This window comes from Canis lupus, chromosome 4 (genome assembly GCF_011100685.1).
Source record: "Canis lupus familiaris isolate Mischka breed German Shepherd chromosome 4, alternate assembly UU_Cfam_GSD_1.0, whole genome shotgun sequence".
Lineage (NCBI taxonomy): Eukaryota > Metazoa > Chordata > Mammalia > Carnivora > Canidae > Canis > Canis lupus.
In genome coordinates this window covers 67,606,543-67,632,128 of record NC_049225.1, presented here as the reverse complement: position 1 = coordinate 67,632,128, position 25,586 = coordinate 67,606,543, and the positions used below count along the sequence as shown (strand labels likewise).

Here is a 25,586-nt window from a genome sequence, read left to right as displayed (position 1 = left end):
ATCCCGGGTCTCCAGGATCGCGCCCTGGGCCTAAGGCAGGCACCAAACCGCTGCGCCACCCAGGGATCCCCAGCCTGTAACTTTTGTCACATTGTCACTTATTGATAGAGAGCCCATATGTCCCCATAGGCCAGGGACAGCCCTGGTTTACACCTGTTGTCCCAGTGTGATTATTAAATAGCAACTCCTTCTATTCTCAAAATTGTCCTGGATTGAATGACAAATTCTATGTTCCCTCTATTTATTGAGTACTTGCTATTTAATGTAGGCTCTCAGTAAATAGTGGTTATTAATAAAAAAAAGATAGAATGCAAGCATAAGATAAATAATAAGCCAAGATCACATGTGATGAATGCCTGTTTGGTACAGGCAGCCAATGTGTTGGGTTTACAGGAAAGAGAAATGGGTGAATCTGTAAATGAGTTGGGGTGAGCTGATTAGGGTAGAGATGAAGTATAGGGGGAAATGTGACACCATGGCATGGAAAATAAATGGATTGGGTACAGTTCGGAAGATAGGAAAGTTTATGTGCCAGAGTTTGCTTTGAAAGGATGAATAATAACAGGGGCACCTGAGTGGCTCAGTCGGTTGAGCATCCAACTCTTGATTTCAGCTCAGGTCATGATCCCAGGGTCATGGGATTGAGCCCCACATCAAGCTCCATGTTCGGTGTGGAATCTGCTTGTCCCCCTCCCTCTGCCTGTCTCCAGGCTCATGCTCATTTGCTCTTTCTTTCAAATAAATAAATAAATAAATAAATAAATAAATAAATAAATAAATAAAAAAAATCTTAAAAAAAAAAGACTAGCAATAAATAAGTCTTAACACTGCCTTTGTTTGAGTGATGAACACCTTGTAATATATGGGATACAATACTAAGATATTGATTTGGCCTAAGAGTATTTTGAGAACTTATGACACAAAATATAAAACATTTATATATTAAGTCACATATACTTTTCTGCCATCACAAAATTTATCAGAGAAATTTTGCATATGTGAAGAAACATTTTCTAGATTATCATCTTTTTTTAATAATAATTGATTGAGCAGGAGTAGGGAGAGGCAGAAGCAGACTCCCTGCTTAGCAGGGAGCTGGATGCAGGGCTCAATCCCAGGACCCTGGGATCATGACTTGAGCTGAAGGCAGATGCTTAACCAACTGAGCCACCCAGGTGCCCCTCTAGATTATTATCTTGCAGAGCATATAGTAGAGTATGACCTTGAGCTGTTTAGTAATAAAACCCTCCTTCATCAGGAGAAAATATTTGTATCTTCTAAATTTTCTTTTGAGTTGATCTGAAAAGAAAATATTTACTTAGCTATTTTTTTTCCTTTGCTTGGTTTTAAAATCCCAATTTGTTTTATATATTCATTCATTCTGTTGGGCTGGGTTGGTTGGTGGGTTGACATAGCGGAAATAAGGTAAAGAAATTTGGTTCTTGTCTTATCCCTGGCCACCGACTAGTAAGTCTTTTTCCTCTCTGGATCTGTTTCTCAAATACAAAATAGAGATTAAATAATCCTATTTCCTCTCTACTTTGGGTTCCTAAGAGTCCATGAGTGGTTTGGGAAACCATGAGACAGCCAATCGTTTTACAGTCTCAGGTCACTTTGGTTTAAGGAGGTATTAAGAAGTAAGTTTGCGGGCAGCCCGGGTGGCTCAGCGTTTTAGCCCAGGGTGTGATCCTGGAGATCTGGGATCAAGTCCCATGTGGGGCTCCCGGCATGGAGACTGCTTCTCCCTCGCCTGTGTCTCTGCCTCTCTCTCTCTCTCTCTCTCTCTCTCTCTGTCTCTCATGAATAAGTAAATAAAATATTAAAAAAAAAAAGTAAGTTTGCAGAGGAAAACTGACATCAGGCCACGAAGTCCCTGAATGTCCATCTAAGCAACTTGCCATTCATTTTTGGCAGAAGGAAGCCATTTCCTAAACAGCATGGAAGATCAATGGCACTCTGATGGATTGGAGGGAAGAAAGACAAAGAAGGAAAAGACTTGTTTTATTCCAAGTTCTGAGCTATTTTACAGTGTTCAGTGACCTAACAACATGGTCCAAAGAGCAGAACACCAGTGAGGCTTAGCTCCCCTGTTGCTGGGTTGGTGTTCCGAGGAGTTCTAATGGCACATCACAGGTCTAATCACTGTGACACTCTTCTGTTGGTAGATCAAGGCCAGCCCTCCCATTCCCATTCTATTATAGCTATCTGCCACTTTTCAGAGTTCACGTTATACTATTCCACTTGTAAAAAAGATCTACGATGGTACCTGTTTTCCCTAACCAAAAGAAACCTGAAGAGGATTTTGGCTTTTATGGAAAAAGTCAAAGAATAAAAATGCATTCAGCATTGGTTTTGCAGCGAGCCCTTACAGAGGTAGTGCCCCCGGAGCAGGGACAGAGGCGCCACCAACCTCTGTCCCTGGGAGCCACACTGAGCATCTCAGCATCAGCCAGCAGAGGTTTGAACTGTTGTCTGTGAGCATCTGTGCTTTATCTCCATTTATTTATTGTTTTTTAATTTTTTTTATTTACTTATGATAGTCACACAGAGAGAGAAAGAGAGAGGCAGAGACACAGGCAGAGGGAGAAGCAGGCTCCATGCCCTGGGAGCCCGACATGGGATTCGATCCTGTGTCTCCAGGATCGCGCCCTGGGCCAAAGGCAGGCGCCAAACCACTGTGCCACCCAGGGATCCCTATCTCCATTTATTTTGTGCAGCTGCTAGCAAAATATTTCCTAAAGTATCAGAAAAGCCCAAGAGAGGGATGCCTGGGTGGCTCAACGGTTAAGCGCCTGCCTTCTGCCCAGGGTGTGATCCTGGAGTTCTGGGATCCAGTCCCACGTCGGGCTCCCTGCATGGAGCTCTGAGGGAGCTCTGCCTGTGTCTCTGCCTCTCCCTCCCTCTCTCTCTCTCTCTCTCTCTCTCTCTCTGTCTCTCATGAATAAATAAATGAAATCTTTAGAAAAGAAAAGCCCAAGAGGGGTTATTTTTGGGGTCTGAGAATGCTAAAAAATTAAAATTAACAGTAATCGCTCCTTTACATTATGCCATCAAAGCTCATGAAAGGTTTTGCAGAAACTCTATACTTTCGAAAAGTGGCAGAAACCTGTATTTCCTTTCTAAATGACATCGCCAATATTCTGCAACCTTATTTCCCTATTACTTTTATTTTTGAAGGGAAAAATTTACAATCTAGATAATTTTTTTTAAGATTTTATTTATTTATTCATGAGAGACACACACAGAGAGAGAGGCAGAGATACAGGCAGAGGAAGAAGCAGGCTCCATGCAGGGAGCCTGATATGGGACTCGATCCCAGGTCTCCAGGATCACACCCTGGGCCGAAGGTGGTGCTAAACCACTGAGCTACCCAGGGATCTCCTACAATCTAGTAATTTGTCTGTCAGTCATCCAAACCAATTTTTGTTTAGATCTTCTCTTGGGAAATAATATTATCAAGTAGTTGAAGAGATTAGCATTCCAATATCATGCTGCCACTTTTAGGAGTAACCACACCATGGATTTTGATATTTAAGTTGCCTGTTGCAGTGATTTTCCCGTACTGATGTCTTCAAGTTTCCAAAGACTGCTGTTCCTGACCTGTTCCAAGATCCCATCTCTGATCACCACCTTTAATGTGGTTTGGAATTATTTTGGAATTTTTTTCTCCTTTTAAGTCTTCATCTTTACCTCCTCTCCTATCTTATCTTTCCCATTCCCAAAAACTCATTTCTTTTTTTTTTCTTTTAAAGATTTTATTTATTTATTCATGAGAGACACATACACACACAGAGGCAGAGACCTAGGCAGAGGGAGAAGCAGGCTCCATGCAGGAAGCCTGACGTGGGATTTGATCCCGGGACTCTGGGACCATGCCCTGGGCCAAAGGCAGATGCTTAACTGCTGAGCCATCCAGGCATCCCTAAAACTCATTTCCTTTTATGAAATCTTCTTTAGGTAGATTTTGATTCTCTCAACTTTTAACTTGTCAGATTTAGAATTATCTGCTGAGCACTTCTACTTTAGCTAACTGATGGAAATGTTGAAAAAGATTCCTCCCAGTTCCATACTCAGGACAACTCATTGCCCTATCCAAAATTGTTCAAATCTCTGGGCTTCTGTGGCTATTCTGACCCACTCCTATGTAATGACTTTGCTCAGACCTCTTTTAGAAAGTATGAAGATGTGAATCTACATTATGAAATTGAAACAGGTCTGCTTGTATGTGGGTGGCACGGAGTACAAGACTAAATATACCATTTTAAGCCTTTTCACACATAAAAACACAGAACAGTTCAGATTTCAACTGAAATCCATTAAACTTACAGATTCATTTGGGGGAGAGTTTATGAGTTTCTAATAGTATTCCCTTATTAAACATGGTATGTCTTTCCATTTATTAGATCTTGTTTTATGTTGTCCAATAAACACTCATAATTTTCATAATTTATGTCGCTCTCAACTCCTCTGTTGGATTTATGCTTAGGTATCTCATCAAAGTTATTGCTACTCATATCAGTGGACTATGTCTTATTATTTCCTTATTATTACCAGATTACTGTTGGTAAATACAAATGTTACTGAATTTGCACTAATCTCATCTCCAGCAACACTCACTGTTAAACCTACGTATTAGTTCTAACGGTTTATAAATAGGGGTTCTGGAATTTTCTATGTTTAAAATCTGTGTCGGCAAATAGGAACACTTTTATTTCTCCCTTTTCAATATTTAGTTATTGTCTTCTTATCATTGGCTGGAGGCTGCAATAACTATTGAATAGAAGAGTGTTGGCCGGATCCTCGTGTTGACCGGATCGTGTTGACTTTGTAGAGAATGCTTCTAATATTGAGCCACTTAAGATATTGTGCCACTTAAAAAGATGCTATAGGTTTTTGGTAGGTAGCCTTAACTTGCTTGAGCAAGTTCCCCTGTATGCCTCATTTGCTAATATTTTTATTAATAATGAGCATACAATTTTATCAAATGCTTTTTCTGCATCTCCTGAGATATCCTTTTGCTTTTCTCCTTTAATTGAATTTTGTGTTGAATTAAACCCACACATCTTCTATTGTTAAGCCATGCTTATATTCTTGGGAGAAATTTTACTCAGATGTGCTTTTATAGGGCAGCCCCGGTGGCCCAGCGGTTTAGGGCCACCTTCACCCTGGGGTGTGATCTTGGAGACCCTGGATCGAGTCTCATGTCAGCCTCCCTGCATGGAGTCTGCTTCTCCCTCTGCCTGTGTCTCTGCCTCTCTCTCTGTCATGAATTAAAAAAAAAAAAAAAAAAAAAAAAGTGCTTTTATAAACATATTGCTAGCTTTGATTTGGTACTACTATTTTTATTTTACATTTTTGGTATCTATGTTAGGGAGTGAAATTGACTTATAATTTCACTTTCTTGTACAGTCTGCCTAACTTTCATCATGTATTCTCTTCCAAAAAGGCCTGAGTTGTGGTTGTAACCTAAAGTATAGTTTTGTTTCTTCTATGGTGTGTACATATACGACAAACAATGCTATCCCTTCTTATTTATTACTTCCTTTGAAACATTTAAGTAATAATGATAATAATTATGACCCATTTTGGACTTTCTCTGTATAGTTGTCACTCAAAAGCACAATTATCGGGATCCCTGGGTGGCGCAGCGGTTTAGCGCCTGCCTTTGGCCCAGGGCGCGATCCTGGAGACCCGGGATCGAATCCCACGTCGGGCTCCCGGTGCATGGAGCCTGCTTCTCCCTCTGCCTGTGTCTCTGCCTCTCTCTCTCTCACTGTGTGCCTATCATAAATAAAAAATAAAAAATTTAAAAAAAAAAAAAAAGCACAATTATCTAGAGTTTCATCAAGTCAGTTTGGATACTTGCAGTAGTTATTTCTTATTGTTATTACTTGTTATTACAAGTCCATTACAAAGTTGAGAATAAAGAAGAATTTAATTTGTATATTAACTATCACTGATGTTCATCAAGCCTAATGGTTTATCTAAAAACAAAGCACTTTAAAGAATATTACTTTCTCATTCCCCTACCTGCCTTTGCTACTGTCACTGATTCATGTCATACCCAAACTTGGACTTCATGGCACTTGCTGGTTCCTTAGAGCATTATGTTCCACAGTAGAATGCACCAAAGGAGGCAGCAAGTGGACTGGGGCAGGCTTGGATACCATGCTGGCACTGCAGCTTCCCAGCTCTTTGAGTTTGGACAAATTCCTTAACCTCTCTAAAATTTTACTTATGCCATCAGTCAAATGGGAATTTTAATAGCTGTCTTGAAGAGTTTGTTATAATGATTAAATCTATAATATAAGCAAGCACAGCCTGGTATATTGTAAATGCTTAATAAAAGTAGCTTTTAGGATTCTTTCACTGTAAAAATGAGTAAAATGCTAGCAATACTATGCTAGCACCAAATAAAAATATGGCTTCTCTCAAATGTCCTTCAAAAGGTGCTGTTGATTTGCAGATTTTAAGTTTATGTGACAGTGCCTTTCATATCGTATGTCTTAATTCTTTTTCTTTTGACAAATATTTATTTGGTGCCTCCCATATCCTAGGACTAGATGCGAGGGAATATTGAAGATCTGAGATAATAAGCAGCAGAGTTCAGCCTAGAGAGACCAAACATAATTAGAATATGAACTGATAGAACATAAGGTATGAAATATCAAGATGGGACATAAGGTAAAATGTGAGAATAGCAAGATAGGAGTTCAGTGGGACTCTTGAGAAAGAAGCAACTAACTGGCTAAGTAGAAGAAAACACAAAGAAAGTGATATTTCAGTAGGGTTGTAGAGGCTAAAAAAGGTAAGGAGCAGTGTGTTCCAGGCTGAGCAAACTGGATATATAAAACTATCCAGGCATGAAAAGATGTTTTATGTTAGGAAAGGTAAAACTTTAGGAATAAATTGCATAATTGATTCAGATGTCAGAACCTCCCTTCAGGGCTGGATATGTAGCTGTGAGTCTTTGAGCTTGAAGGAAGGGGGCCAGGGATGCTTTGAAACCTCTGCTAGACACTGACCCTCTGGTGTCCTAGAGGTAGGATTTAATTCCCTGCTAATTAGTGTTGGTTTTGGCTCCCCTGGGGAAGTTTAAACACATAAAGAAGGAAAGGAGTAGGGAGAAAGGCAAAGGCAAGTGCATGGATGTGTATGTTTGCTGAACTGTTTCAGAGGAATTGAGAAGTGCAGAAAAGGTCTTGAAAATAGAGCAGGGATTATTTTGCACGCTTTAAAATGAAGCAAATTTTGCTGGAGGCTGCTAACATCTCACACCCTAAAAATAAAAACAATGAGATATGGAACCTTTTTTTTTTTTTTTTTAACTCTTAACTGTGATCATTTTAACCTCGGTAACCTTCCAAAGGGAAGCCATAATTGGGTTGCTTTTATTGTCTGTGGGCTGGAGCAAATGCTGGTCTGTAAACATTCTGATGCTTCCAACTCAAATAGCCTTCTTAGGAATGTCTACCCACATTTGAGGTGTGCTTCACTGGGAACCGTAGAATGTTATATAAAAGCAACGGGGCATCTCACCAAACCCCACAGTTTCAGAAATTTTCCAGCCAGAGGTGCTCTGGTTAGGGGCACTTATAACAGAGCCGCCCTTGTTTCAGGAGAAAACACTTGAAAGAGATTTGGAGTTTTAACATTTTTTGCCTTTATTTTTTCTTTATCATAGAACAGTTGTTAGTAGTGCTGTTGTTTTTCCACCAGAGAAGGATATGAAAGAAATATCTATTTCTGTATCTTCCAGGATCCATACTAGCCTTTTTTTTTATTTTATTTATTTATTCATGAGACACACACACACATACACACACACAGAGAGAGACAGAGAGAGAGACAGAGACAGAGAGGCAGAGACACAGGCAGAGGGAGAAGCAGGCTCCATGCAAGGAGCCTGACATGGGATTCGATCTTGAGGCTCCAGGGTCACGCCATGGGCCGAGGGCAGACCAGACACTCAAGCGCTGAGCCACCCAGGCGTCCCTCCATACTAGCTTTTAAACTATCTGTACAACAGGAGCACCTGGGTGGCTCAGTCGGTGAGCGTCTGCCTTGGGTGCAGGTCATGATCCCTTTGGGCTCCCTGCTCAGTGGGGAGCCTGCTTCTCTCTCTCCCTCTGCTGCTCCTTCCTCCTTGTGCTCACGCTCTTTCTCATCAATTAAAAAAAAATCTTTTAAAAAAACATCTATACAACTCAGATCCACTCAGACAGCACTTATGAACTCCTCCTGGGTACTCAGTGTCCAGAATCCTGAAGCTAATAAGATTGAGGACATGCCCCATAGAAACCCGCATTCCAGTAGGGAGGACAAATATGTACACAAGTAGCACAAGCACTAGACGGAATTTGAGGATCTTCAAGGAAAACACAGAGTTCATGGAGGAAATATCAGGGGAAGAGCTGAATTGTGTGTGGACTATCAGGAAGAGAAGAGAAGGGAATTTAGGCCAAATTTGAATAGCAAGTAGACTTTTAATCATGAGGTGATTGAAATGAGGAAAAGAATGGAACTAATCTCCTGTAAAACAAGAATTTAAAGTAATTGTTGTGCTTAACAACAAAATACACCTGTTTTAATTTGCTTATTCATTCATCTATTCCATAAACGAGTACTGACTACCTGTGCCAACTAGCTGTGCTGTGCCAGGCACTGCGCAGAGATAGGCGACGAGCACAGCCTTCCTCCCGGCCCTCAGCACCCTCACCGTCAGCAAAGATGGACAGAGACGTTCACACAAGAGACAGTATCCACAGAGATGCGTGCGAAATTCGCTGAAAGTCTCTTGGACTCAAAGGAGGTGAGGAAGCCTTCACAGTGGGATAGAGTTTTGAAGGTTCAGTGGGGGATGGGTTGAAGAAAACAGTCCTGGTAGAAGGAACCATTGGAGGCTACTGCTCCTCGTCAGCCCAACACACACTGTGGATGGAATTCAAGCAAAGATCGCCGAAGATGTCTAATGAAACACAGGTTCTGATTTTTCTTAGGAGCCTTGAAAAAAAATATATCAAGTATCAAAATATTTTAAGACTTGTATTGCCTCCTCCCTGCCAGTGCCCTAAAGCATGCATCTCCACCTATTGTGGGGTCCAGCCTTGCTGGGTTGAGGCAGCAGTCAAGGGTAAAAGGACTGGGGTGGTATTGACGCCGGAAGATTTAGGACTTGCTTCACCTTTAAGACTAGGAGAAGGCAAGAGAGAAGTCTGGGTTGGTGCTCAGATGTCTGACTTGGCTGACAGGGTGTTGGCCACACCCTGCCTTGGGATTTCTACTCCACCATGTGTCATTCTGGTCATTCCCCATGTCTGGCAGAGGCCCCTCGGAGGCAGGCAGGCCTCCAACACTTGTTGCCCTTGCAGAGTCCCTCCATTTTTTGCACTTAGTCCAGGCTCCAAAGGGTGTTTTATAATGGCCCCCTCTGAGGGCCCCAAGCAAATCCTCACAGGCTTTCAAGTCCTCAGGACCAGATTCAGCCTCTGACATAAGTATCATTTCAGCACAGCTGTCAGGAGGCTCCTGATACAAGCTTGGCTCAGGACAGGAGGGCTCAGCAGGGGTTCCCAATCCTCTCACTCATCTCTTGTACTCCCTCCCCTGGCTAGTGCTCCTCCAAGCAAAGGTAACCTGGTCCCCTTACTCCCTGCGGGACTGTGGCTCAGTGACAATAAAGAGAAGATGCAAGGGATCCCTGGGTGGCGCAGCGGTTTGGCGCCTGCCTTTGGCCCAGGGCGCGATCCTGGAGACCCGGGATCGAATCCCACGTCGGGCTCCCAGTGCATGGAGCCTGCTTCTCCCTCTGCCTATGTCTCTGCCTCTCTCTCTCTCTCTCTCTGTGACTATCATAAATAAATAAAAATTTTAAAAAAATTAAAAAAAAAAAAAGAGAAGATGCAGCCTGATGGAGACCCATCCTTATCCCAGCGTCACGCATAATTAACCCACTCCCAGCCCCCAAGTCTGTCTGGGAACAAAGCCCCAGGCAACAGCTAAATATATCTCTGGGATTGTTCCTGAATATTCTGAAGTGTCAAAGACTGAAAGACTTTTCCATCTTATCCTGGGCCTACATTGTACTACATTGTTTTCTTCAGGATTCCCAAAGCCCCAGCTTCAAGAGAAACAAACAAAAAATATCTACAGGTACATTATCAATAGAGGTTTAGCTTCCTCTCCACATTCTCGCAGGCCCAGGGCAGGATACAGGCTCCCTACATGCCATGTATTTTCATCACCAATAATTGAGCATCTAAGTCTGCTTGGGAATCTATTCTGTAGTCGGATGGTAACTATGTCACCATTTCAAGTGCTTGATTTAATATGGTGCCAGATTTCATTTCTTTCTAAGTCATCCTATTTCTGGATTCAAAACTTTAAAAAAGATCTCATCTTTGGAGTGCTGGACTAGACCATCTCAGTCGGGGGGGCCAGTGTATCATACTGGGGATGAGTCACTTTTACATTCGTGGTCATCAGAAATCAGCCACAATTCCCAGATATTGGTGAAGATAAGTGTGTATTTTTAGCCCTTAAGCCAAGAAAATTTCTGTTGTAATCATAGTCAAAAAAGTATCAACAGCAAAGGTACACACAGAAGAATACAGAGTAAAATATGACAGAGCTCTTCGAATTTTCCCCCTTCACCCCAATTTCATTTCCCTCCTTGTCAACAGCTAGGAACCCCATACATCCAGAACCTTCCCTGCACTTTGCAGATATCTTTCCTTTTTTTTTTTTTTTTTTTAAGATTTTATTCTTTTATTCATGAGAGACAGAAAGAGAGAGAGACAGAGACACAGGCAGAGGGAGAAGCAGGGTGCATGCAGGGAGCCCAACATGGGATTTGATCCTGCGACTCCAGGATCACACCCTGGGCCAAAGGCAGGCCTTAAACTGGTGAGCCACCCAGGCATCCTGATATCTTTCCTAATACATGAATATAGATCCCTGCTTAAGTGAGGAGTGACTATTTCCATGAAGCTCTCAGAAATCTCATTTCATGGACCCTGTGGTCATTCCCCTATGATCTCTTATTTTTACAGTTATACGTAATTCATGAAATTCAAACTCAAGTAGTACAGGGTGGGGAGAGGGGAGTGTGGGCCGGGAATCACAGTGGAACCCTTGATGCATCCTTCTGAATCTTTGCATGTTCGGTCTGTGATCTTCTTGCAGTTTTTTTTTTTCTCTTCTTGCAGTTTTATGCATTGAAATAATATCTAGTCTCTAGAGCTCAAGCTTTTTTCCGAGCTGCCCTGTGAGATGAGAGATCCTCATTATCTACTTTGACTTGCCTCCTTGGGGAGATTGCTTCAGCCAGAAATACCGGTCAATTAGCAAGCACGAGGGAACAGTCTGTAATTCTCAGAACTGGCTTCCAAAGCCTCCAGGCTCCCTGGTGGGCAACACTTAAGCTGCCTCCTTAGCACTGTGTAATCACTTCTCCCATCAGCCCCAGAATGGTGGCTGCTCTGGGGAAGAAAGTGTCTCTAATTACATTTGCTTCTCTCTTCCTCAATTGCAAAGGTCCTCTGTGCGGAGGTCTGTGCCAACCGGTTCTTGGAGAAATAAAGGCACAGCCAGCCACGAGAAGGCCCTCCCTCCCCTTTTAGAGAGCAGTTTCTTTTGCTTTTTGTTAAGCCAGGTAGGCCCATGTGACCTTCTACTTCGCTACTCATACTCTTTTTTTTTTTTTTTTTAGATTATTTATGTATTCATGAGAGAGGCAGAGACACAGGCAGAGGGAGAAGCAGGCTCCCTGCGAGGAGCCCAATGGGGGACTCGATTCCAGGACCCCGGGATCAGGACCTGAGCTAAAGGCAGGCGCTCAACCACTGAGCCACCCAGGCGTCCCAACCATTCATGTTCTTAAATGGATTTACATCATTATTTACCAGGCTCTCTTCAGATGAAAGACCAGTTTGGTTTTGCTGTATTTTCTCTTCATGTAAAGTCCAGAGTGACTGCATGATTTATGAATTTCCTTCCCCACTTTAGAGGTTTTTCAGTTTCCCATCAAGAAGAACACTTTTTTTTTTTTTTTAAGAGTTTACTTATTTATTCATGAGAGAGAGAGAGAGAGAGAGAGGCAGAGAGAAGCAGGCTCCTTGCAAGGATCCTGATGTGGGACTCGATCCCGGGACCCCAGGATCACGCCCTGAGCCTAAGGTAGGTGCTCAACCACTGAGCCATCGAGGCATCCCCACTTTTTTGTTTTAAAAAAGCCACTTAATCTTTGATCCTGGTATATTTATAGGTATAAACCTATAAAGACAGGTAAATGCCCTTTATTACCATTTTCTTTCCTGAGAGCATTTAAAAATGTAGAGAGGCTATATTTTATATGGACTAAATTGCTCTGGTCTGAAGACCTCAGGAATGATTTTCTGTGAGATGAGTTGAGGGGGTGTCCTTTATTGGAAACCGGGCAGGGAGTTGTCACTGTGTCTGCTCCCAGCTGGCCCTAAGCCAGCCTCCTACCAAATTGCGAGTTGTTCTTCATGACAACGGATGAAAGGCTGCAGCAGCTGAGATCAGATGTAGTGGCCATGGATGTAAAAGAACGTCTTTTCCCCTCTGGTATGCAAGATTTGAGTTTAAATGTGAACGATGTCTTGAGATCAACGCATTCAGTACCTTTTAGTGATGCAGTAAAGAAAAGTATCCAAAATTGAATAGAAAGATAGGGAAACGTTTGCTTAATGAATGAAGGCTTTTTGGAAAAAATGAGCAAGGATAAAGTATTTTGGGGAAGCGTGGACAAGTCATGTAACCTCTCTGGGCCTTTGTCCCCTCATTCCTAAAACAAAGAGGTTAGAGGAGAGGAGCACTGAGGTGTCTTCTATTTCTAACATTCCAGGATTGCACAGTTCTTCCTTCTGGCCATTTTGGACAGTCTGGGCAAAGACCAGTAGGCAAGAAAGAGGAGTAAGCTCTTAAGAATGTGAGCAGGAATGGAAGTTGCAAGCAGAGATATGAATTACCGAAAAGGGAATATGAATGTTCTGGAAGCAGGTTTTTTAATCCAAAAACGTGGTCCAGGTTGTTACAGAAAAAGATTTGGAGGCAGCTGGCTGGGTGGTTTGTATTAAGTGAATATTTTCTAGTGTAACATTTTAATTCCTTTCATTATTTTAAATGTATTTAAAAGTACACATTTAAAGTATACAATTCAATGGCTTTTCATGTATTCACAGAGTTGTGCACACATCACCACAACCAATCTTAGAATATTTTCATTACCCTAAAAAGAAACATTGCTCTGCTTAGCAGCATTTCCAACCCCTACCCCAAACCGCAGTCAGCCACTGATCTGCTTTCTGGTTTTATGGGATTTGCCTATTCTGAACAGGTTATGTAAATCGGATCATATAATATATGGCCCCTTGTGACTGGTTTCTTTCACTTAGCGTATGTTTTCAAGGCTTGTCCATGTGGTGGTATATATCTAGTACTTCATTTCTTTTTATTGATGAATACTATTCTATTGTTTGTATATACCACATTTTATTTCTCCTTTCATCAGTTGTTGGATATTTAAGTGGTTTCTACTTTTTGGCTATTATGAATTATGTTGCTATGCTTGTATAAAAATTTTTGCGTAGACATATGTTTTCAGTTCTCATAAGTATATACCTAGGAGTAGAATTGCTGAGTTGTGTGATAACTATATTCAGCTGTTATTGATTGATTGTGCAAAAAGGTGATTTTATTAAAGCATGGGGATAACGATTGATTGTGCAAAAAAGGTGATTTTATTAAAGCATGGGGATAGGACCCATAGACAGAAAGAAGTGCTGCTATGCAGCTGTTTTAAAAACTGACAGATTGTTTTTCAAAGTGGTGAACTGTTTCATATGCCCATCAGCAGTGTACCAGGATTCCAGTTTCTCCACATCCTTGCTAACACTTGTTATTACAACTTTTTGATCCTACCCATCCTGGTGGGTCTGAAGCGGTGCCTTATTGTGGTTTTGCATTCCGTGATGACTAATGATGTTGAGCATCTTTTCATATGTTTATTGGCCATTTATATGTCTTCTTTGTTTTTGTTTTTGTTTTTTTTGAAGATTTTATTTACTTATTTGAGAGACAAAGAGTGGGAGGGAGGGGGCTGGAGAGCAGAGGAAGAAGGACAGGAAGACTCCATGCTGAGCTTGGAGCTAGACGTGGGAGTCAATTCTACCACCCTGAGATTATTACCTGAGCCGAAATGAAGAGTAAAATGTTCAACCAACTGAGCCTCCCGGGTTCCCCTGTATATCTTCTTTGAATATATATCTATTCAGATCCTTCGTACATTTTTAAATTGGATTATTTATCTTTTTATGATGGAGCTTTATTTATAGATTCTAGATACAAGTCCCTTACCAGATAAATGATTTGCAGAAAATTTTTTCCATTCTGTAGGTTGCCTTTTCACTTTATTGATGCTGTCCTTTGAAGCATAAAAGTTTTTGATTAATGATGGCCAGTTTATCTGTTTTTATTGTTGTTCTTGCTTGTACTTTTGTATCATAGCTAACAAATCATTGCCTAACCCAAAGTTGTAAAGATTCATGCCTATGTTTTCTTCTTTTTTTTTTTTAATTTTATTTATTTATGATAGTCACAGAGAGAGACAGAGAGAGAGAGGCAGAGACATAGGCAGAGGGAGAAGCAGGCTCCATGCAGGGAGCCTGACGTGGGATTCGATCCCGGATCGTGCCCTGGGCCAAAGGCAGGCCCTAAACCACTGCGCCACCCAGGGATCCCCCTTATGTTTTCTTCTAAGAGTTTTATAGTTTTAGCTCTTATAATTGGGTCTTTGAAGCATTTTGAGTCAACTTTTACTTATGGTATGAGGTAGGGGTCTAACTTCATTCTTCTTCTACATGTAGATAGCCTTTTAATTATTTTTAACTATATATATATATATATCAGTTATTTGAGTGGTTGCTCCAGGCTTAAAATATATTTTTTAACTGATCAGAAATTAGTTTAAATTTATACTAACATAATTCCAGTGAGATCTAGATATTTTACTCCTTTATAGCTCCCTTCCCAGCTCCCCTTTGTTTTGTTATTATTGTTATAACTATTACATCGATGTGTGTTAGAAATACAACATATTGTTATGTTACTTTGTATAATTTCATGTACTTTAAGAAAGTGAGAGAAGGAAGGAAGGATAGCAAGTATAGATAGATTTGGGGGTTATTATGAGCCCCTGAGGTGCAGAAATGCTCTCTGCTTTGCTCATCTTCATGTCCCCTGCACCGAGAACAGTATTTGTCACATAGTAGGTGCTTACCTAATACATAAATGAATGAATAATGATCTCCATACAGATAATATATAGACTCCCAGAGAGAGAGAGAGAGCGAAAGAGCATCACAACAAGATGTGGAGATGAGTAGTGAAGAGATAAGAGAATAAGATTACATGATTGTGGAGGTGTTGTGGGAGAGATAATAATCACACTAAAAAATATGAAGACCATGTCTTTCTCATTCAATGTCATGTATCTGATGCCTAGTGCAGTGTTGACATTTGGGAAATGCCCAGTAGAGGTTTGAATGAATAAATGAAGCATCCCATGACTAGTGCAGATCTTGGGGGAGGAGGCAAGAGTTTCAGCCTCAGAAGTCCCGGTGCTCTCCAAATGGACACATTCTCTGACTCTTCTCAGTGACCATGACTCTGCACTGGTGCTTCTTCTGTGGTTCTCACCTGTGTCCCACATCCCCACTAGACTGTCAGCTCCCTATGTGTGTTCTCAGCAGAAAGTCCAACCACTGAAGGATAAGAAGTACAAACCTGTTGGTTAGAACTTAGCAGAGGAAAGATGGTAAATTTATCGTTAACCAAGTTGGTAGGGCAGAGAGTGGGCCATGAGAAGAGGAAGAAGAAAACTATTGATAATAGAATGAGACAACTGAGAGAAAGCCTGTGATATTCTAGATTTATTTAACTCACTCATTCCTCCACAACACCTATATTGAAAGCCTGTTTTATACTAGGCTAGAGATGCATATAACAAAGTGTTCAACTTTTCTTATACCAAATATTAAATCCTAGACATAAAAAACTTACTTCATTGTTGTAAGAACATTCTGGAAATAACTATACAGCCCTTTATAGTGACTAAGATGTATAAGACTGGAGCCTTGCTCCCTGGGCTTGAATCCCAGCTGGGTGGATCACCTGATGACCTCCTTGTGCTGACTAGAGCTCCTTTTCCTGTAAAATTGAGATATCCCGACTTCTGGATTAAACGGTGAGTACACATAAAACACGTAGGACAGTGCCTACCACATAGCATATAGTAAATAAGAGCTAGCTATTATTATTGATATACAATTATTATTAAACAAAGACCATAATAGTTAATTGAGATCATCTAGTAAGTTTCTTTTTCTTACGAAAAGATTTTATTTATTTATTTGACAGAGCGATAAAGAGAGCCAGAGAGCACAGGCTGGGGTGGGGGTGGGAGTGGGGGTGAGGGGAGTGGGGGGTGAGGATGGCAGAGGAAGAGGGAGAGTGTAGGCTCCCCACTGAGCAGGGAGGCCAGTGTGGGCCTGGATCCCAGGACCCTGGAGTCATGACCCAGGCCAAAAGCAGACGCTTACCGGACTGAGCCACGTAGGCGCACCCATCTAGCAAGTTCTAATACAATTTTAGAGTTCCAATTTCATAGTACCTAGCTACCCAGAAATCTTCTTAGTAGCAATCATTTATGTACAAATGAATTTATTTATTTAGAAGCTTTAGCTATTAAGAAGGAACAATCCTCTCCTTATGTATGATTCATTTTGTTAAATGATTACGATGGCAAAGAGCTGTTTTCTATCTTTGAATACCAGCTCCATTCCAGAGGTTACCAGAACAGAGAGGAACCCGCTGGATGGATATATCAGAGGGCTGGAAAGAAGTTGCTTTATTTTTTAATTTTTTTTTTCAAATTGGGTTAATATGAATGAATCCCTGTCTGAGATTTCAAAGCTGTGGCAGATCAATGGGCTCAGGAATCAAAGGCACCAAACGTGATGTTGCTAATGTAAATGTATAAGCCATTCAGAACACTAATTAAAGACTGTTCCCAGTTGGTTTTATCATGTAAAAGAATAGCATCATGAAAGATTCTGAGGCTTAAAAAAATCTTCAGAAAGATACCGTAGAAAAAAAAAAAGATACTGTAGAAAGGTTGAATGATTTTTTTTTTTTAAGATTTTATTGATTTATTCATGAGAGACACACAGAGAGAGAAGCAGATACAGAGGCAGAGGGAGAAGCAGGCTCCATGCAGGGGGCCCAGCGCGGGACTCTCGATCCCAGGACTGAGGGATCACACTCTGAGCTGAAAGCAGTTGTTCAACTGCTGAGCTGCCCAGGCGTCCCTGAATGATTTATTTCTATTACTGTATTCAAAAACCTCCTCCCTCTCCCCACCAAAGTGTTCCATAACCCACTATTGCTTGGAGTCCTAAAGTACAATTCAGGAGTACAATTCAAGAGTAAGATTTTTCTTACTGTAGAACTGCAGGTTCCCTCCTTTCAGTAGTTTTCTAGTAGAAGCAGAGAACTTACTTCAAACACTGAACATTAGTACCTGATGTTCTTTTTTCATCAGTAGATTGCCTGTGTTAGGTCATGCATGTCCAGTGAATGTCCAGCACTTTGGGTCCTGAACAAATACATCATGTGGAGAGGAAGTTGATGGCACATAATAAATGTTTAATAAGTGTTTGTTTAATGAATAAATGTGGTGAGGGCAAACTGAAAAAAAATTTATTATAAAGAGGAGTCTCATCTAGATAATTTCACCCTGAATGATTGCAAACAAGTCATATAACTGGATCATTCCATGCCTCAGTTTCCATGTCTTTAAAAGAGTTTTTTTTTTTTTAAAGATTTTATTCATTTATTCATTAGAGACAGAGACAGAGAGAGAGAGAGAGAGAGGTGGAGACACAGGCAGAAGGAGAAGCAGGTCCCACGCAGGAGTCGGATGTGGGACTGGATCCCAGGACTCTAGGATCACACCCTGGGCCAAAGGCAGGCGCTAAACTGCTGAGCCACCCAGGGATCCCCATTTAAAGGGTATTTTTTGGGATCCCTGGGTGGCGCAGCGGTTTAGTGCCTGCCTTTGGCCCGGGGCGTGATCCTGGAGACCCGGGATCGAATCCCACGTTGGGTTCCCGGTGCCTGGAGCCTGCTTCTCCCTCTGCCTGTGTCTCTGCCTCTCTCTCTCTCTCTGTCTCTCTCTCTGTGTGACTATCATAAATAAATAAAAATTTTAAAAAATTTAAAAATAAAGAGTATTTTTGATACATTGTGGTTTAAATTAAATTGTGGATTAAAATATTAATTAAAAAGTTGGTGCTTTTAGGAGTAAAATAGAACTATGTTAATTCAAAATCATAACATTGAAGACTCCCACTGCCCAGCTCACCTGGCTACAGTAAGGAGCAGGGAAGCAGTCTAAACATCACGTCGTACAGTTGCTCAACCCTGGGCATACGTTGATCATCAGGAGAATGAGCACTCACTCTTATTTGCCCTGAGATTCCTTTGAAAGAAGTGACACTAACAAGTAAAACAACACAATGGGTATGCAACTGTATCATTATTCTTAGCCTCAGGGACTGTCCAGGGGAAGAAGAAAAAAAAACAAAGAGGAAGAGATAACAGACATAAGTAGGATGATCACATTCTATATCATGCAAATGAAGACACTTTTGAAAATGAAAAAGCAGCTAATATTAATTACATGGACAGTTAAGGAAACCGGAATGTCTGGTTAGCCTGGGTCTACACCATGCCCAAAACCCATTCAAGCATATAGGATCAATTCTACCCTTTTTACCTAACTAATTTTTTCCCTTCCTGACTCCATCTTTTCTGATAAAACTCCTCCCAGCTCCTCTAGGTAAACACTGGGAGTTCTACCTTCATTTGATAGTTACAGCATCTGTGGTTCTCATTATAGAATCATTGGCATCATAGAGGCAATGAAGATTGAGGTATATGCCTTTCTGCTCCATTTGGTGAAATTCCACCTGTATTTTTAGTTAATTTACTTACATGAATGCTATCCAGTTTTCCACACCTTATTTTGTCTGATAAACTATAAGTCCTTGTAACCTGTAGATAATCTCTTGAGTTTGCTGACCTTTGACTTTTATTACTACTAACAAACCTTGATACTTTTCTTACCTCCAGTGCAATAGGTTTTTCCTTCTAATTAGCACTGCCCCCTCAACAGTCAGAGTGTTGACATCTCTGCTGGCCATACCCATTAGGATACCTGTGTGTTGTAATGGGAAAGAGGCAGGTCTTTTATACATTTGGTCAACAAATATTTAATTGAGCATTTATTGTGTGCCAGATACTATTCAGAGCCCTCGATTTGCAGTGTAGTCTGTGATTTGTCTTTTGGTTTTCATATCTTTCGATATGCAGAAATTTTTACTTTCATGAAGTCAAACTTGCCAATTTTTTTCTCTTTTATGGCTTGTGTTTTTTTGTGTCTAGTCCAAAAAACTTGCCCTACTTCAGGTCCTGGATATATTCTATGTATACTTCCAGAAACTTCATTGTCCTAGGTTTTATGTATAGGTCAATGATCCATCTCAAATTCATTTTTGTGTGTGGTATAGGATAAAAGTCAAGGTTCAACTTTTATTTGCACAGATTATCCCCCTTTCTCCTTTCCTAGGTTGTCCGGTAATACTTCTATTGGAAAACCTTCCCATCGGGCTTTCTAAACTGTGAGGGGAAAGCAGTTGAGTTACAATATTTCAGCATGTCCATATAGGCTTATGGGTTTTTAATCTCATTCGTGTGAATGTTACAAAGGTCCAGAAGGGGGCAATGTGACACTTGGACTTCAAGAGGGTTTTTTTCCACAGATGCTTTGGAATTCATCCTATATCGTTAAAATCAAGAATCTTAGGTTAGGGAATGATTCTGTAGACATCACGGAGTCCATCACTCTCACTTGTCAGGAAAGAAACTGAAGCCCAGAGAGGGGAAGGGACTTGCTTAAGGTCATACAGGCATTTAGTGGGAAAGTCTAGACCCCAATTTCATCCTAAGTTTTCTTCCTTCTGGCCTGTATACACCTATAAAGCAAAACAAATGTTACTGACTAAATACAAACAAAGCTTCAACCAATGAAATTTCGATTAACAATATCACTTGGGGGGCACCTGACTGGCTTAATGGTTGAGCATCTGCCTTCGGTACTGGTTGTGATCCTGGGGTCCTGGGATCAAATTCCACATCAGGCTCTCCACGGGAAGCCTGCTTCTCCCTCTGCCTATGTCTCTGCATCTCTCTGTGTGTCTCTCATGAATAAATAAACAAAAATTAAAAAAAAAACTCAACATTATCACTTGAAAAATATGAATAATTGTTTTGTTGAAATTAATTTGTTCCTTATAAGTAAATTAAATAATTACAGTGCTTTTAAAAACAATGTCATAGTTATTCATATCATACTTTAATTTCTTTCAAATGACCAGTCCTCAATAAATATTTGTGAATTTTCTTTGTATTGAAGGTATAAATAATTTAAAATATCTTAAGATCTCAGAAACCGTTATCTGAAGTCTCTGCAATTTTTATTCTCTCCTTGACCCAAGTACTTTCTCTCTATAGGTATCACATTTTTCAAATAATTATACATTACAAGACATTCAAATGATATGGAAACATAGGAAGTAAGAAATGAAACAAGCTCATTTAACATTATAAATATTGTATAACATCAGGTTGTAAAAATATTAGGTTGCTTTGACAAAGGTCAAAACAATGACCTTAAGGAAGGCTTAAAGAAGGTAGAATCTTAATTCTCTCACAACCAAATCTACAAGTGAGTGACCCTGGGCTGATACGGTGGCTCTGTAGTGAGGGAGGCCCAGGTTCCCCCCCCCTCTTGTGGCTCTGCCATTCTCAGGCCATGGCTTCCATCTTGGTCTAAGATGGCTGTTTCCATCTACACCACCATGTCTGTATTCCAGCCAACAAGAAGAAGGGAAAAAAGAAGAGGAGGATGACACGCTTCTTTCCTTTCCTTTTCCTTTTGCCAACAACTCATGACCAGAATTCAGGTGCATGGCTGAACCGAACTAGAAGGGAGACTGGGCAATACACTAGCAGGATAACAGCACGCCCAGATAAGACTTCTTTGTTGTGGAATAATGGCTTTCAAATCTGGTTATGCAACACAGTCACCTGGGAAACTTAAAAACAGACCAAAAAAGTCTGCCCTCTCCCAAGATCACTGAAATCACAACCTTTGGAGGTAGGAGCCTAGGTTTCTGCATTTTAAAAGAGCTCTGTGGTGATTTTGATGCAGGTCAGGGCTAAGAATCAGTGCTATAACAAAGTACAGACAGGAAGGAAGGAAGGGAGGTAGAAAGGAAGGAAAGGAAAGGAGGGAGGGAGAGAGAGAGATAGAGAAAGAAAGAAGAAAGAAAGAAAGAAAGAAAGAAAGAAAGAAAGAAAGAAAGAAAGAAAGAAAAGAAAGAAAAGAAAAGAAAGAAAGAAAAGAAAAAATAGAAGGGGTACAAATAACAGCCTCTACAATACTCCTCTTTATTACCCCCAATTCTGCATCACCCTCTTCCCACCTCCACCCCTACAGGGTTGTCACCTACTACTTCAATCTGTATTCTTCAGACCTTTTCCAGTGAATCCACAAATGGACACATCTATCCATACATATGTGCGTGTCCAAACACCCAGTAGTGACTCTCAAATTTCTCTATGTATGGGTCTTGGGATTGCAATATTGTGGAGGTTTTTTTGCATGACAGTTTACGTTAATTTAAGAAAATATAGATATCAGAGAATGGGGAAATCCAATGGGAGAATTTGGGGTGTTGGGAGAGCGATAGCCTACCTGAGACACCTGCTGGCTCAGTCTCTACAAATATCACATTATGGAATCATTTATATTTTGCCAGTGATTGGAAATGGCATGTCTATTACATGGGAAATTTCCATAATCCGTGAGATTTTTTTTTTAATTCTCTATTCTGTTAGTTCAGATTGCTATTGTACACTGACACAGGTTCACTTTTTCATATTGGATAACTTCTCTCCTGTTCCCTGTCACCTTTACCTTCGCTTACCTACACTACTAGGTAAATATTTACGAATTCTCAGATTTGTTGTTTATACTGTGTGACGGGATCGCTGAGATATGGGAGGCTCTTAATAAAGGTATCAAATCCACCTGAACTTTTTATATGGTAAAAGTAAAAGCTTTTGTTCTGGAACACGTTTCTCCCTTTCCCAGATCCTAGTCCTCTGGCCTCTGGTCATGCTAGCTTTCTTGAGTTCTGCTCAGATAGAAAAGGACAATGTTTTCCTAACTTCTAAGGCCATCACTCAAACGTGGTTCTCTACTTCGTGAACGTGCTATATCAGAGTTGAAGTTCTAAGGCAGCAAAAGAGCAGTTTCTGTTTTGACTTGCAAATATTTTTAGCCCCCTAAAAATAAACGGTGAGCTGCAAATAGACACAAATGTTCCCACACTGTGTTTCCTAAATTCATTATTTTTGAAGAGATGAAGCATACATTTTGTTTTTCTGCTTAGGGCCACCTGCTTATCATTCAATCCATGATTCCATTCTGTACCTTAATGTTATTCCTTCTCCATCCTATACCTTAATGTCATTTCTTTATTTGTTTAGATGCCAGCATACTCCCTCAGAGGAGATGGGAAGATTTATGTTTTGGAAATGGATTAATCACACATAAGATTAAAATCCTTATGGGGAAGGCCTTGGGTTTCTGCTATGTCCTGACTGAAACATAATAACATTCTCTCCCTTATGTGTTTGAAATTCCTGATTCCACATGTTACAAGGCTTAGGTACACAGTCTTCTCCCTCATGGTGCTTATAGTCAAGACATCAAAACAACTTCTTTCTTTCTTTTTCTTCTTTTGACTTAAATACGTATTTCCATTTTAAAATCACTTTGTTTTGTTCCTTCCATCATGGTAAGTGTACTCTTTAATCCTCCTCCCCTATTTCTCCCACCCCCCACCCACCTCCCCTCTGGTCACCTCCCCTCCGGTTTGTTCTCTGGAGTCAAGAGTCTGGTCCTTGGGGACACCTGCCTTAAGCTCAGATTGTGATCCCGGGAGCCTGGACTGAGTCCTAAGTCAGGCTCCTTGCTCAGCAGGGAGCCTGCTTCTCCCTCTGCCTGCCACTCCTCCTGCTTGTGCTCTCTCTCTATCTCTCTGACAAATAAATAAATAAATAAAATCTTAAAAAAAAAAAAGGCCTATTTCTTGGTTTGCCTCTCTTTTTTTTCCTCTTTGCTTATTTGTTTTGTTTCTTAAATTCCACATATAAGGGAAATCAGAGGGTAGTCTTTCTCTGACTTATTTTGCTTAGCATTATGCTCTCTAGCTTCTCATGTCATTGAAAATGGCAAGATTTCATTATTTTTTTATGGCTGAATAACATTCCATCATAGATATAGATATAAATATAGATATAGATAGATATTTATATCCACATCTTCTTTATCCATTCATCTACCAATGGACACTTGGGCTGCTTCCATAGTTTGGCTATTGTAATTAATACTGCAATAAACATGGTGTGCATGTGTCCCTTTGAATTGGTGTTTTTATATTTTTGGACAAATACCCACTACTGTAATTCCTGGATTGTAGGGTAGTTCTATTTTTAGCTTTTTGAGGAGCCTCCATACTGTTTTCCAGAGTGCCTGCCCCAGCTTGCATTCCCGCAACAGCGCTCAAGTGTTCCTTTTCTCTACATCCTTCACTTGTTGTTTCTTGTGTTTCTGATTTTAGCCATTCCGACAGGTGTGAGTGTGAGGTGATACCTCACTGTGGTTTTGATTTGCATTTCTCTGATGATGGGGGATATGGAACATCTTTTCATGTGTCTGTTGGCAAAAGCAACTCTCTTAACTTTAGTCAGGCTTAGTTTTTTTTTTGTTTGTTTCTGTTTTGATCTATGAAAAGGGAATGACAATACTCCACATCACAGGACTGTCATGTCATGTCATTCATTCATCTACCCATTTGTCACTGTTGCCTATTGTAAAATACCTAACATTTTAAAATTACATATATATTTTTGACCTAGTATGTTTTAACAATCTTTTTAAAAATAGCAATAGAAAATGTTAAACAGATACAAAAATGGTGCAAAGACTGTTATAAACTTCCATGTGCTCATCACCCAGCTTTTAAAATGATCAATTCGTTGCCAAACTTGTTTCATTTAAATTTTACTATTCCCTCCACTCCTGGTTACTTTGAAGCACATCTCAGACATATCACTTCATTTAACAATTATTTTTTCTGGAACTTTATCTTTTTTTTTTAATTGACTTATACTTGACACACAGTGTTACATTAATCTCAGTTGTACAACATAGTGATTCAATAAGCCTATGCCTTATGTTATGGTCACCACAAGTGTAGCTACCATCTGTCACTATATATTTTGACAATACAATTGACTGTATTTCCTATTTTTTAAGATTTTATTTACTTATTTATTCATGAGACACAGAGAGAGAGGCAGAGACATAGAGACAGGCAGGGAGAGAAACAGGCTCCATGCAGGGAGCCCAGTGTGGGACTCTATCCCGAGACTCCAGGATCACACCCTGGGCCAAAGGCAGCCGCTTAACCGCTGAGCCACCCAGGCGTCCCACTGACTATATTTCCTATGCTGTACCTTTTATCCTTGTGACTTATTTATTCTGTATCTGGAAGCCTGTATCTCCCACTCCTTTTCATCCATTTTGCCCATCCCCCCACCACTCTCCCCTCTGGCAACCATCAGCTTGTTCTCTGTATTTTTGGGTCTGTGTCCACTTTTTGTTTGTTTTGTTTTGGATTCCACATGTAAGTGAACTTGTAAGGTATTTGTTGTTCTCCATCAGACTTATTTCACTTCTCATTATACCCTCTGGATCCGTCCATGGTTTTGGTTTTTTCTTTTTAAAGATTTTATTTATTTATTAGAGACAGAGAGAGAAAGAGGCAGAGACACAGGCAGAGGGAGAAGCAGGCCCCATGCAGGAAGCCTGACGTGGGACTTGATCCTGGGTCTCTAGGATCAGACCCTGGGCTGAAGGCAGCGCTAAACCATTGAGCCACCTGGGCTGCCCTGGATCCATCCATGTTGTTACAAATGGCAAGATCTCATTCTTTTTTATAGCTTAGTAATTTTTATGGCTTAAATTTATTTTTTAAAACATTTTATTTATTTATTCATGAGAGATACAGAGAGAGAGGCAGAGACATAGGCAGAGGGAGAAGCAGGCTCTCTGCGGGGAGCCCGATGTGGGACTCAATCTCAGAACCCAGGATCACAACCTGAGCCAAAGGCTCAACCACTGACCACCCAGGTGCCCAATAGCTTAATAATTGTGTATATTCACCACATGTTGATCTATCAGTGGACACTTGGGTTGCTTCCGTATCTTGGCTACTGTAAATAATGATATAATAAACATTGGAGATGCATATATCTTTTTGAATTAGTGTTTTTGTTTCCTTTGTGTAAATGCCTAGCAGTAGAATTAC

At 40.5% G+C, this 25,586-nt stretch overlaps 1 protein-coding gene across 8 annotated transcripts in view; it reads left to right on the top strand.

Moving 5' to 3' along the window:
- NIM1K (NIM1 serine/threonine protein kinase) overlaps positions 1–25,586 on the top strand; it is a 63,723-nt gene that overhangs the window by 12,133 nt on the left and 26,004 nt on the right. The window contains exon 1 of one of the 8 annotated variants that reach the window (XM_038535182.1): positions 8,677–8,812. The exons of 4 other annotated variants lie outside the window; for them this stretch is intronic. The gene's annotated coding sequence lies outside the window, so the exon portion shown is untranslated. Of the gene's footprint in view, positions 1–8,676; positions 8,813–12,140; positions 12,178–12,491; positions 12,589–20,991; positions 21,302–25,586 lie in introns of those variants that run through there. 3 more of the 8 variants (XM_038535184.1, XM_038535181.1, XM_038535183.1) reach the window with 3 other exon arrangements.